Source organism: Rhododendron vialii, chromosome 11a (genome assembly GCF_030253575.1).
Source record: "Rhododendron vialii isolate Sample 1 chromosome 11a, ASM3025357v1".
Lineage (NCBI taxonomy): Eukaryota > Viridiplantae > Streptophyta > Magnoliopsida > Ericales > Ericaceae > Rhododendron > Rhododendron vialii.
Window position 1 is genome coordinate 18,626,955 of NC_080567.1, and position 12,264 is coordinate 18,639,218.

Here is a 12,264-nt window from a genome sequence, read left to right on the forward strand (position 1 = left end):
AGTACTAGACAGTCTTTATTTATTCAAGAACAATGAGTAAAAAAAACTGCAGGACTCCGGGTAGTTGAGAGAAAACTGCTCACAGCATCCTTTTCACCTTTTTATAATTGGAAATTCAAGAGAAATGGCGCTAAAGCTTAGCCCAAGTTATGAAGCACAAGCCACTTTTCAAGGACTTTGGCCGCATTCGAGCTTCACCAACTTTCTCCATCATTACACGCAGTGGCGGATCCAAAAAACTCAGACAGATAGGTCACTTTTTGAGCATAAATTAATAAAAATACTCACAATCCAATATAAAGAGAACATTTGTTTAGAAAAATATAACCAGAATAAAAAAATGAATGTTAGTGTTTCTGTATTTTTTCTAGATCATTTATTACATTTTTATTGGTGTTATTCGTAGAATTGTATGGGTTGGCTTTGTTGTAGTCCAACTAAGTCTAGAATTGATGTGTGGTGGCAACTTTCGAACCTACACTTCGGCGAAAGACCAAAGACTTTACCAACTGAACTAGACGACAGAATTACTAAATTTTCGGTAGTTTACTATATATTACTTCCTCTTTTGATTCACACAAAAAAATTCTCAATATTTTCAGCCGGGTCACATGACCCACCTGTGCCTACATTGGATCCACACCTGATTACACGGTACTGGTGTTTATCACTCCATTGAAAAGGATTGGATACCAACTGAACTAGACGACAGAATTACTAAATTTTCGGTAGTTTACTATATATTACTTCCTCTTTTGATTCACACAAAAAAATTCTCAATATTTTCAGCTGGGTCATATGACCCACCTGTGCCTACATTGGATCCACACCTGATTACACGGTACTGGTGTTTATCACTCCATTGAAAAGGATTGGATTGGCTTTCATGGAAATTGGATTGGCATTTTCCAGTTCCTTTCATGGAAATTGGATGGGCATTTCCAATTCCTTACATGGAAATTGGATTGGCATGTTGGATGTGGTATTTCAAGTTTTGGCTTAGGGTGTGTTTGGCCTAGATTAGTATTTTTTTGTAAAGAAATTGGATACCGTATTATTAAATGAAGAGGGATCTTCTCGAGTAGGAAGAATTATACCCTAGCACGTGAGATACACGTGCTAAATGGCAAAGCCCCGAGCATGTACGTGACATGTGCCTTGGTTGGCGGCACCATGAGAGGGTACATAAGGCTGACCGAACAACAATACCTGGTTGGTAACTGTAAGGGTGCTCGGCATTGTAACCGAGCAAAGGATACATGCAAGTGCGCGGCAGGAAAAATCGAGCACGCCATCCTATGAGGTAGGGCGGTTAGGGCATTCTCTGGAGTGTTCTTTTCTTTTTTCTTTTTTTTTTTGGTCAAGCAGAAATTCAAATATATTAAACCAGAGCGAGAACAAGCATCATAAGTGCTAGTAAGTTCGAGATCATACTACACAAACACAACAAAGGAAAAACATCTAGTCAAGGATCTGCCTAATGTTTAGGCAATCTCGAATCAGGAACTCCCTAATGGATATAGGGGCTTGGTCAAGGACAACAAGACTTTCATTCTGTTTGGCGCCCACTCTAGCGAGGTGATCCGCGCATTGATTTGTTGTTCTATAGACATGAGTTAGCCTTGACTCAGTCTAGTGTAGGAGCATCTTTGCATCATCGATGATTATGCTTTGCGAATGATTTCCTGGAATTCCCTCATTGATGAGATTCAAGCTACAAGTGAGTCAGATTCTATGTCCACGTTCGCCAGACCGCTCTCGAGAATAATGGTGAGCCTTTTGTAGATACTCCATATTTCTACTGCCGTGCTTGATTCCGCATTCATTTTGCCATAAAATCCCAAGGTCCAGGTGTCATTGCTGTCCCAAAATATCCCTCCTATTCTAGCATTCCTTTCAGCATTGTACCAGCATCCATCCACATTCAACTTGTTATTACCTGCATTTGGGGATACCCACTTTGTTAATTTGGAGTTCCGTTGGTCCGTCATAAGAGGGGATTTGAATGCCTCCACAATCTCAACAACAGTCATAAGAAGCCTTGGAATTGACAATTGTATTGTTATCCAAATTATCCAAATTATCAAAACTCTTTCTATTTCTATCTTTCCAGATTTGCCAGATAGTAGTAATGAATAAAATATTCCAAGGGTTCTTATTAGTAATGCCAATAAGTTTGGTATTCCTAAGATTTTTCCCAAACCAGCCCACAAAGGAGACGTCCAAATTTCTTCTCATGCTCTGCCCAAAAGCAGTAGCTCCCCAAAGATCCACTGCCTTTCTGAAGAGATGATTAATGTCTTCAAGACCAGCATTGCACCTAGGACAGGAGTCCAGAGTGGTCATGCCACGCTAAGCACGAAGTAGGTTGGTAGGGAGTTTATAATTGTTGGAACTTGGGTGTGTATTTGTAAAACATTGAGTTTTTCACTAGTCCCACATTGGCTAGTCACAAAACTTTTATCTACTTTAAATGACTTTGCACACTAATGGGTTTGTGAATGAGAACCCAAGGAGAGGTCTTGCGCGCTCAGGAAAATGGGCGGCAATTTGGAGAGGTCTCGCGCACTCAGGAAAATGGGCGGCAATTTGGAAAATTGATTCGGAAACCGGGTGTGCGTCACGAGTTATTCGCGTAGGGGTGCAAATCCGCCTCGCGCACGTGCCACATTTTTGCTAAAATAAATAAACACGTTTTCAGTCAATCAATCTTGTTTAAAATGGAAAACTGACTCTGGGTAATTAAGAAAAACGTGTTTAAAACATGTGCATAATCAGCGGGTTTGATTAGTGGCTGATTCGGATTGATTAAAAAAACATGTGCTAAATCAAAGCAATTTGATTTGATTTGATTTTTGCTTCCAAAAAATCAAGCCTAGCCTGTGCCTATAAATTCAGAGTTTCGGATTTGGTTTAAGACAGAAAAAAAACGACTCTCTCTTTTACCCCAAAATGTTTTCTGAGTTCGAGCAATAGGTCGATTGTGTGTTTTGTTTCGGTTTTTCTTCCGTGCAGAGAAAGCTGAGCAGAGGTGCTGAATTCTGGGCTGTTTTATCCTGGGGACGGTGGGGCATTGATGAACTGCTTGCACAAACTGGGCAAAGCCGCGAAACGTCTTAAAGAAAGCGACCTAGTGCGCGACTCAACCCAGCCGTCGTTCTACAAATTGGTATTCTATTTTCAATAGCAGAATTCGAGGTAATCTGTTCTTGTTTTTTTGAGCAGTCAATCCAACAATTTTAAGACGTCAATCTGCCATGGATTCTGAAAACAAGATCTCCGTTACCACTACTGATATCAACAAACCTTTTCGATTTGAGGGGCTGCATTTTAAACGTTGGAAGCAAAAGATGTTTTTCTTTCTGACTACTCAAAAACTTGCTGCATACTGTGATTCGACTAAACCTGTTGCTGCGAAGCCACCTACTACTGAAAACACCAAAGAAATTTCAAAATGGACCAATGAAGATTTTTTGTGCAAGAACTATATTCTGAATGCTTTGACTGATGAGCTTTACGATTATTATTCCACCTTTGACACTGCTAAAGAACTTTGGGATGCCCTCCAGAAAAAGTATGACACCGAAGAGGCTGGGACTAAGAAATATGCTGTTAGTCGTTACTTGAAGTTTTCAATGATTGATGAAAAATCCGTGGTTTCCCAGGCTCACGATTTACAGAAAATTGCACATGAAATTCTTACTGAGGGCATGTCTATTTGTGAACAATTTCAGGTTGCTGTTCTTATTGATAAACTGCCTCCTAGTTGGAAAGACTTTAAAAAGGATCTCCGTCATAAGTCAAAAGATTTTTCAATGGAAAGTTTGATTGTTCGGCTCCGAATTGAGGAGGAGGCACGGAAACAGGATCAGAAGGATGAGGTTCTCTTTGTTGCAAACAAAAAGAACCACAGTTCGGCTGTGCTCAAGCCGAAAGGAGGAATTACGAAGCCAAATCAGAACCAGAACCGGAACGGAAAACCAAATCAGAACAAGAAGTTACCCCCTTCTAGAGGCCAGGCTCGAAACACGGACTCTGTCCAATTTGTGTGTAACAATTGTAACAAGCCTGACCATATGGCAAGAAATTGCAAGAACCCCAGGCGTCGCGCTCCACAGGCGAACCTGGTGGATGGAGAACCACTAGTGGCTATGATATCAGAGGTTAATCTGATAAGTGGTTCAGAAGGGTGGTGGATAGACACTAGCGTTTCTCCCCATGTCTGTTATGATCGCTCCTTGTTCAAAAGGTATTCTGAGGCTGATGATAAGAAAGTGTTGTTGGGAGACTCCCACACCACTAAGGTTCTTGGTACTGGTGAGGTTGATCTCAAGTTCACTTATGGAAGGACTGTCACTCTGAAGGAAGTTTTGCACACTCCAGAAATGAGGAAGAATCTTGTATCCGGCTACCTCCTCAATAAGGCCGGATTTATTCAGACTATAGGATCAGATCAGTATACTCTTACTAAAAATGGCATGTTTGTTGGAAAGGGTTATGCATCTGATGGCATGTTTAAGCTTACTATTGATATGAATAAAATTGCATCTTCTTCTTACATTGTTTGTTCTGTTAATATGTGGCATGCTAGGCTTTGTCATGTTAACAAGAAATTGGTTAAGAATATGAGCAACTTAGGTTTTATTCCTAATATCTCCTTAAATGATTTTGAAAAATGTGAATCATGTAGCAAGGCTAAGATCACAAAGAAGCCTCACAAATCAACTTTTAAGGAGACTGAACTGTTAGATTTGATTCATACGGATATGTGTGAATTAGATGGAGTTCTCACTAGAAATGCACATCGATACTTTATCACGTTTATTGATGATCATTCAAACTATACCTCTGTTTACTTGTTGAAGCATAAGAGTGAAGCTTTTGATATGTTTAAAATCTTTCTTAATGAGGTCGAAAACCAGTTCCAAAGAAAGATTAAAAGACTCCGTAGTGATAGAGGCACTGAGTATGATTCAAATGAATTCATTGCTTTTTATAAATCTACTGGTATTATTCATGAGAAAACTGCTCCATACTCACCTGAAATGAATGGAAAGGCAGAACGCAAGAATCGAACTTTATGTGAACTCGTAGTTGCGATAATGCTTAGTTCTGGTGCAGCTTCATTTTGGTGGGGTGAAATTTTATTGACTGTATGTTATGTGCTGAATAGAAGTCCTAATTCTAAGTCTCTAATTTCACCTTATGAATTGTGGAAAAACAAAAAGCCTAATGTGTCATATTTTAAAGTTTGGGGCTGTTTAGCATATGTTCGTATTCCCGACCCGAAAAGGTCAAAACTTGCGAGTAGAGCTTATGAATGCATTTTTATTGGTTATGCTGTGAATCGTAAAGCATATAAATTCTTCGATATTAACAATAAGGTGATCGTAGAATCTATAGCTGCTGATTTTTACGAAGAAAAGTTCCCTTTTAAATCTAGAAATAGTGGGGGTGCTGAATTTAGTAGTAGTGTGCCTAGATTAGAAGAACCTAGAAACGAAAACTCTAGGGACACTGAGATTGAACCAAGGAGAAGCAAGAGAGCTCGAATCGCTAAGGACTTTGGTCCTGACTTTGCATTCTCTTTAGAAGAGGACCCCACTACTGTTAATGAGGCCTTGACTTCCCCAGACGCTGATTTTTGGCAAAAAGCCATAAATGATGAAATGGACTCATTGGAGTCCAATAGAACTTGGGAATTAGTAGACCTTCCACAGGGCTGCAAAGCAATAGGCTGCAAATGGGTGCTTAAAAAGAAATTGAAACCTGATGGTTCTGTGGATAAATACAAAGCTAGACTCGTAGCTAAGGGATATAGGCAAAGGGAGAACATAGATTTTTTCGATACCTACTCTCCTATGACTAGGATTACTTCTATCCGAGTCTTGATTGCCATAGCTGCTGTTCATAACTTAGTTGTACATCAAATGGATCTTAAAACTGCTTTTTTAAATGGAGACTTAGAAGAAGAGATTTATATGGATCAACCCGAGGGTTTTGTTGTCCATGGTCAAGAACACAAGGTGTGTAGACTAGTTAAATCTCTTTATGGCCTTAAACAAGCTCCAAAGCAGTGGCATGAAAAGTTTGACTGTCTAGTTGTTTCAAATGGTTTCAAAGTCAATGAGAGTGATAAATGCATATATTACAAGTCTGATAATCATACATGCACCATTATTTGTCTGTATGTGGATGACCTTCTGATATTTGGCTCCAGCTTATCTGTCGTGAATGAAACCAAATTATTGCTTAGCCAAAATTTTGACATGAAGGATTTGGGTGAGGCTAGTGTAATCCTCGGAGTTAAAGTTACTAAATCTGCAAATGAAATTTCTCTTGATCAGACACATTATATTGAAAAGATCTTGAAGAAATACAATTACTTTGACTGTAAACCTGTTTGCACTCCTTTTGATCCTAGTATTAAATTGTTTAAGAACACTGGAGATAGTGTTAGACAATCTGAGTATGCTAGCATTATTGGTAGTCTTCGTTATGCTTGTGATTGTACGAGACCAGATATTGCTTATGCAGTGGGGGTATTATGCAGGTTTACTAGCAAACCAGGAATGGAGCATTGGTTTGCTATTGAGAGGCTCATGCGGTATCTGAAAAGAACCATGAACCTTGGATTACACTATCAGAAGTTTCCCGCTGTTCTAGAGGAATACAGTGATGCCGATTGGAACACCCTTTCGGATGACTCCAAAGCAACTAGTGGGTATGTGTTCAACATAGCAAGAGGTGCAGTCTCTTGGAAGTCCAAGAAACAAACAATTTTGGCGCAATCCACTATGGAGTCTGAGATGATAGCACTGGCTGTGGCTAGTGAGGAGGCAGCTTGGTTAAGAAACCTCCTGTCAGAGATTCCCTTATGGGAAAAACCGATACCGACCATACTAATCCATTGCGATAGTACCGCGGCTATTGCAAAAGTTCAGAACCGTTTTTTCAACGGGAAGAAACGACAAATACGTCGTAAACATAGCACAATTAGAAATTTCCTTTCTAATGGAGCTGTTAGAGTGGATTATGTACGGTCAGCAGAGAACCTGGCTGATCCTTTGACGAAAGGATTAGCTCGAGAGAAGGTGTGGAACACCTCGAAAGGGATGGGGCTAAAGCCCATTGAGAAATGAGTCATTTGTGATGGATACCCAACCTATAGACTGGAGATCCCAAGAAATAGGTTCAAAGGGAAAAACGAGTCACGTGGTGATATGGTAAGAATCATGCTGTAAGGAGTTTCACTCCAAGTCCATCCCTAAGAAGCATGACATCCTGTAGCGAAAGAGGTTGTGTTATTTTAACACTTAATGAGTTCTATATCTCTATGTGGAGTGGAGTACCTAGACTACAGGAGTACTCTCGATAGACTCACTATATGAATGTTGAAGTGTGGTCGCTTCTCGGGAGAATTTGGGCAAATTCTCTAGGTCATTCATTAAACTGGGATATAAGCACATGGCCGTAAAGTGCTAGCTTTAAACATTACACATTAGTAGAGTTGTGTGTGTAGTGCTCTCAGACTTAGAGTTTAAGATCACAAGTCACTCTAGTTACTATCTGAAGCACTATCACTATGTAAGGGTTCAAGTTGAAAAACACATTTACTTATGCACAGCTTTATACCTTTGCTCGAATATTTTGTTTTAAAAATACAAGTGGGGGATTGTTGGAACTTGGGTGTGTATTTGTAAAACATTGAGTTTTTCACCAGTCCCACATTGGCTAGTCACAAAACTTTTATCTACTTTAAATGACTTTGCACACTAACGGGTTTGTGAATGAGAACCCAAGGAGAGGTCTCGCGCGCTCAGGAAAATGAGCGGCAATTTGGAAAACTGATTCGGAAACCAGTTAACCGGGTGTGCGTCACGAGTTATTTGCGCGGGGGGGGGGGGGGGGGGGGGGGGGGTGCAAATCCGGGATTTGAGCCTCGCGCACGTACTAGTAAAGCCCACGTTTTCAGTCAATCAATCTTTTTTAAAATGAAAAACTGACTCTGTTACTGATTAATCAAAGCAATGTGATTAAGAAAAACGTGTTTAAAACATGTGCATAATCAGCGGGTTTGATTAGTGGCTGATTAAGAACTGATTTTCGGATTGATTAAAAAAACATGTGCTAAATCAAAGCAATTTGATTTTTGCTTCCAAAAAATCAAGCCTAGCCTGTGCCTATAAATTCAGAGTTTCGGAATTGGTTTAAGACACAAAAAAAAAAAAAAACGACTCTCTCTTTTACCCCAAAATGTTTTCTGAGTTCGAGCAATAGGTCGATTGTGTGTTTTGTTTCGGTTTTTCTTCCGTGCAGAGAAAGCCGAGCAGAGGTGCTGAATTCTGGGCTGTTTTATCCTGGGGACGGCGGGGCATTGACGAACTGCTTGCACAAATTGGGCAGAGCCGCGAAACGTCTTAAAGAAAGCGACCTAGTCCGCAACTCAACCCAGTCGTCGTTCTACAAATTGGTATTCTGTTTTCAATAGCAGAATTCGAGGTAATCCGTTCTTATTTTTTCGAGCAGTCAATCCAACAATAATGAAGGATAGTCCAAAGAAAAGTTTTTAATTTTTCAGTTATTTTGAGTTTCCAAAACCATTTCCAACCATTCGTGTCCAAGTCCTATCCATTAATCATTCTATAAGCAGCAGAAACAGAAAAATTCCCATGTGGGGATCCTTTCCAAGAAGGATGATCAGAGGCTTAAGTAATAGGAAGTGGGGGGCTGCTGCCCCAAGGTGCTGCTGTGCCCCGTTTGTGGGTCGACCCCAGTCTCGCTCCGATGATCGGAAGCATTCACCTTGTAGAGCTCGTCGAGTAGAACAACTATGCAAAAAATCAGCTTAATTGGATATCATTAAGTACCTAATCGGAGCCTTTTTATCTTGAAAAGAATGGATCCGAAACACTAGATCAAATCCATTATAACCCATGGCCCGAGAGTTATATGGGCTCCGATCAGGCACTTAATGATATCCAATTAAGCTGATTTTTTGCATAGTTGTTCTACTCGACGAGCTCTATAAAGTGAACGCTTCTGATTATCGGAGCGAGACCGGGGTGGGCCTACAAACGGGGCACAGCAGCCCCCCGCTTCCTAAGTAACAAGGGAAGGGGAATATTTTGGATAATCTCCAGATGTTACAATCCATATGTGGGCTATACTATCCAAATGCCATCTCTCAATCACAATAAGAATACTCACAGTAGAATTAGAGTTAGTATGATCCCCAGAATATAAGAAGGCAAGGGAAGTAGAGCCACACAACCAATCCAACCATATATCCACCTTTTTGCCATCCCCTATCACCCACTTGATACCAGCCCTAAGCACCTCAGTAGTACTTATGATACTCCTTTCATGGAAATTGGTTGGGCATTTCCAGTTCCTTACATGGAAATTGGATTGGCATGTTGGATGTGGTATTTCAAGTTTTGGCTTAGGGTGTGTTTGGCCTAAATTAGTTTTTTTTTTTTTTTTGTAAAGAAAGTGGATACCATATTATTAAATGAAGAGAGGGATCTTCTTGAGTAGGAAAAATTATACCCTAGCACATGCGATACACGTGCTAAATGGCAAAGCCCCAAGCATGTACGTGACACGTGCCTTGGTCGGCGGCACCATGAGAAGGTACATAAGGCCGACCGAACAACGATACTTGGTCGGTAACTATAAGGGTGGAGTGTTCTAGAAGGAAAATCCTACGAAGTATGAATGAATCTAGTAAATATGGGAAAGAGATTGTACTGCCATATATGGAACGAACTCCATATAGAGAAGGATTCCTAACGTGAAATGTTACTTGGAGAGCAAGTCAAAATTAGGCCTCTAAATAAGAGGAAAATCTGAGGAGAAAGGTACATGGTTGCTTGCTACTGCATTATTTTCTATATTAGGGTTTTCCTGTTGGTACAAGTCTAACTTAGTCTTTGCCGACAAGAGGTAAAGGTGCGTTCATGGTGTCTTGTTTTGCAGACATTAGGATTCTGACGATGTGCACATGCTGTTAATCTCAAAGGACATGCTTCAACACTACGCGGATTTATTCCCCGTACATTAAACATTTAGTGATTTTTTTTTATAGCTTTTCACCATAATTTTTGGGATTACTTATTCATTTCGACGAGAGAAACAGGAAAGTAAATAAAGCATCGACTAAAGTTGAAAAAGTCGGAACAAGATTACAGTAAAAGGTAATAAAATTTGTCTTTGTCAAACTTTTTTCGTCCTTCGTAAAATTAACTATTGAGGCATTTGGTTGTAATTTTACACTTTTTCCAATTCAAAAAAATGACAACAGAGAAAACAATATAAATAATACATAAAAAGTTAGTCCAAACGCATCCTCACAATTTACCAAAGAAGATGGTGCATGAAATTATCTGCTAGATCAGGATATACTATAAAGCTGCTCGCATGTTCAAGTGACCAAAACATATGAAATCCCAAGCAGAGAAAGTGAGATAAATTTAGCTTCACAATGCAGATCTATCTCGACTGATAGTACTGCAGGCGAATATTTTTCCTAGAAAAGAGGCAAGTACTCGATCGGAGCATATTTTCAGCTGATGTTCAATTTCCAGTTATCAAAGCTTGTATGATGATCAGCAGGAAGTACTTGTAAAATTAATAATGAAAAACACGTTTATTGAAGATCGATGAACGAGATGACTATGAAGTATATATGAACCACACATTGCTTATGAACAAATTGGTGAAATTCCTCGTGCACAAGTGTGACACGTACGAACGCAGCAACCGACCTTATTGCTTTCATTCAGCGTACGTTCATTTAGCTAGCGCCGTACTGACACCTCACATACGAAGAATTAATCTCATTCGTGATTTCAAATGGACCTCGTCGAACACTTGTAGCAAGCCAGTAATTATAAACATTGCGGTTTCGAATCTTGTGAGCGATTACTTCATTAATATTCTTGATTCTGATCTCAATGGTGTCATATCCTCATACTATAACAAAATCGTCCTTTTCAGTATAAGAAGACATAAAATAGAAACAAAAAAATTCCCCCGATCAGCAAACAATAGACATGTTCTAATACATATATAGCTGATATAAGTTCAACTAAACATGACACACCATATTCGATTAAACAATCCGAAGTGTTTCAGGTAAGAAGGCACAGAGGGGATGTTTGACTTACAGTTATGGTGATGCATTTTTAATTTTTTTACAACAGTACTCAGGTGTTCAAGCCACCTTACGTGCACATCGACTAATTCCGGGGGTCGACATTGATTTTTTCTAGGGTCCAATCCCACCGCCCATTTGCTAGCTAGAAGTCCAATTAAAGTTAGAGCAAAGCTCTATATGAATTGGTCCCAAAAGAATTGATAAAACCTGGGAGATTTTGAACTAATTGAGACCTTAAGAGTGAGTACCACCGGTCTGTTGACTCTTTGCAATGGTGATGGTCTTGACACATGATGTTGGTGATATTACAAAGATTCACACCAAAATAAATATTACAATGGATAAATTAACAGGTTGAGTCGCGGAAATCTCGCTCTCTTTAAGGAGATTCAAGCCCTTTACGGTAACAAACCGGTGCAGTAGAAAATCTCTGACTTGTCCCCTCCAGGATATAACAGCCCGATAATTTATCGTTTGGTTCGGACCTACTCTGCACAAGTAGGAGAACTCAAAGCTCCACAAATAAAACACCCTTACACTTTGCCCAAGACTCTCACACCGACTAGTTTTTAGAGAACGAAGATGGAAGGGATAATTGAGTATGGAAGGCTAAGTGTTTTGGAGAAATCTTAGAATTGCTCTTGGCTTTCTTAGCTTGGATTGCTTCACTCAAGCAAGCCTTATATAGGCAAGAGAGAATCCAAATCAAATCTTTTCATTAATGACCAAATCTCACTTGGATATGGATAGATATGCTCTAGATTTGGAAGATATGAAAGATATAATCTAGATTCTTCTAGATTTGCTAGATTTTTCTAGATTTGCCTAGATATCCAAATAACCGCTAAGATAAGAGCCTCTCACTCAGATATATACATGACTTGTAAAAGTCTAGCACCACAAAATGTACATAAATTTAATATTAAAATAATAAATTTCCAACACATGATAATGTGGTAATTCATTTGTCTCATTCACCTGTTGAATTTTCATCATTATTTTCATGTAAAAAATTGATATGATAATTTTTTGAAGAACCCTTACCCCAGAAAAATATATTACCCTAACCCATGTGTAAATGTGATAGTTGTTGGGTGTTGGGA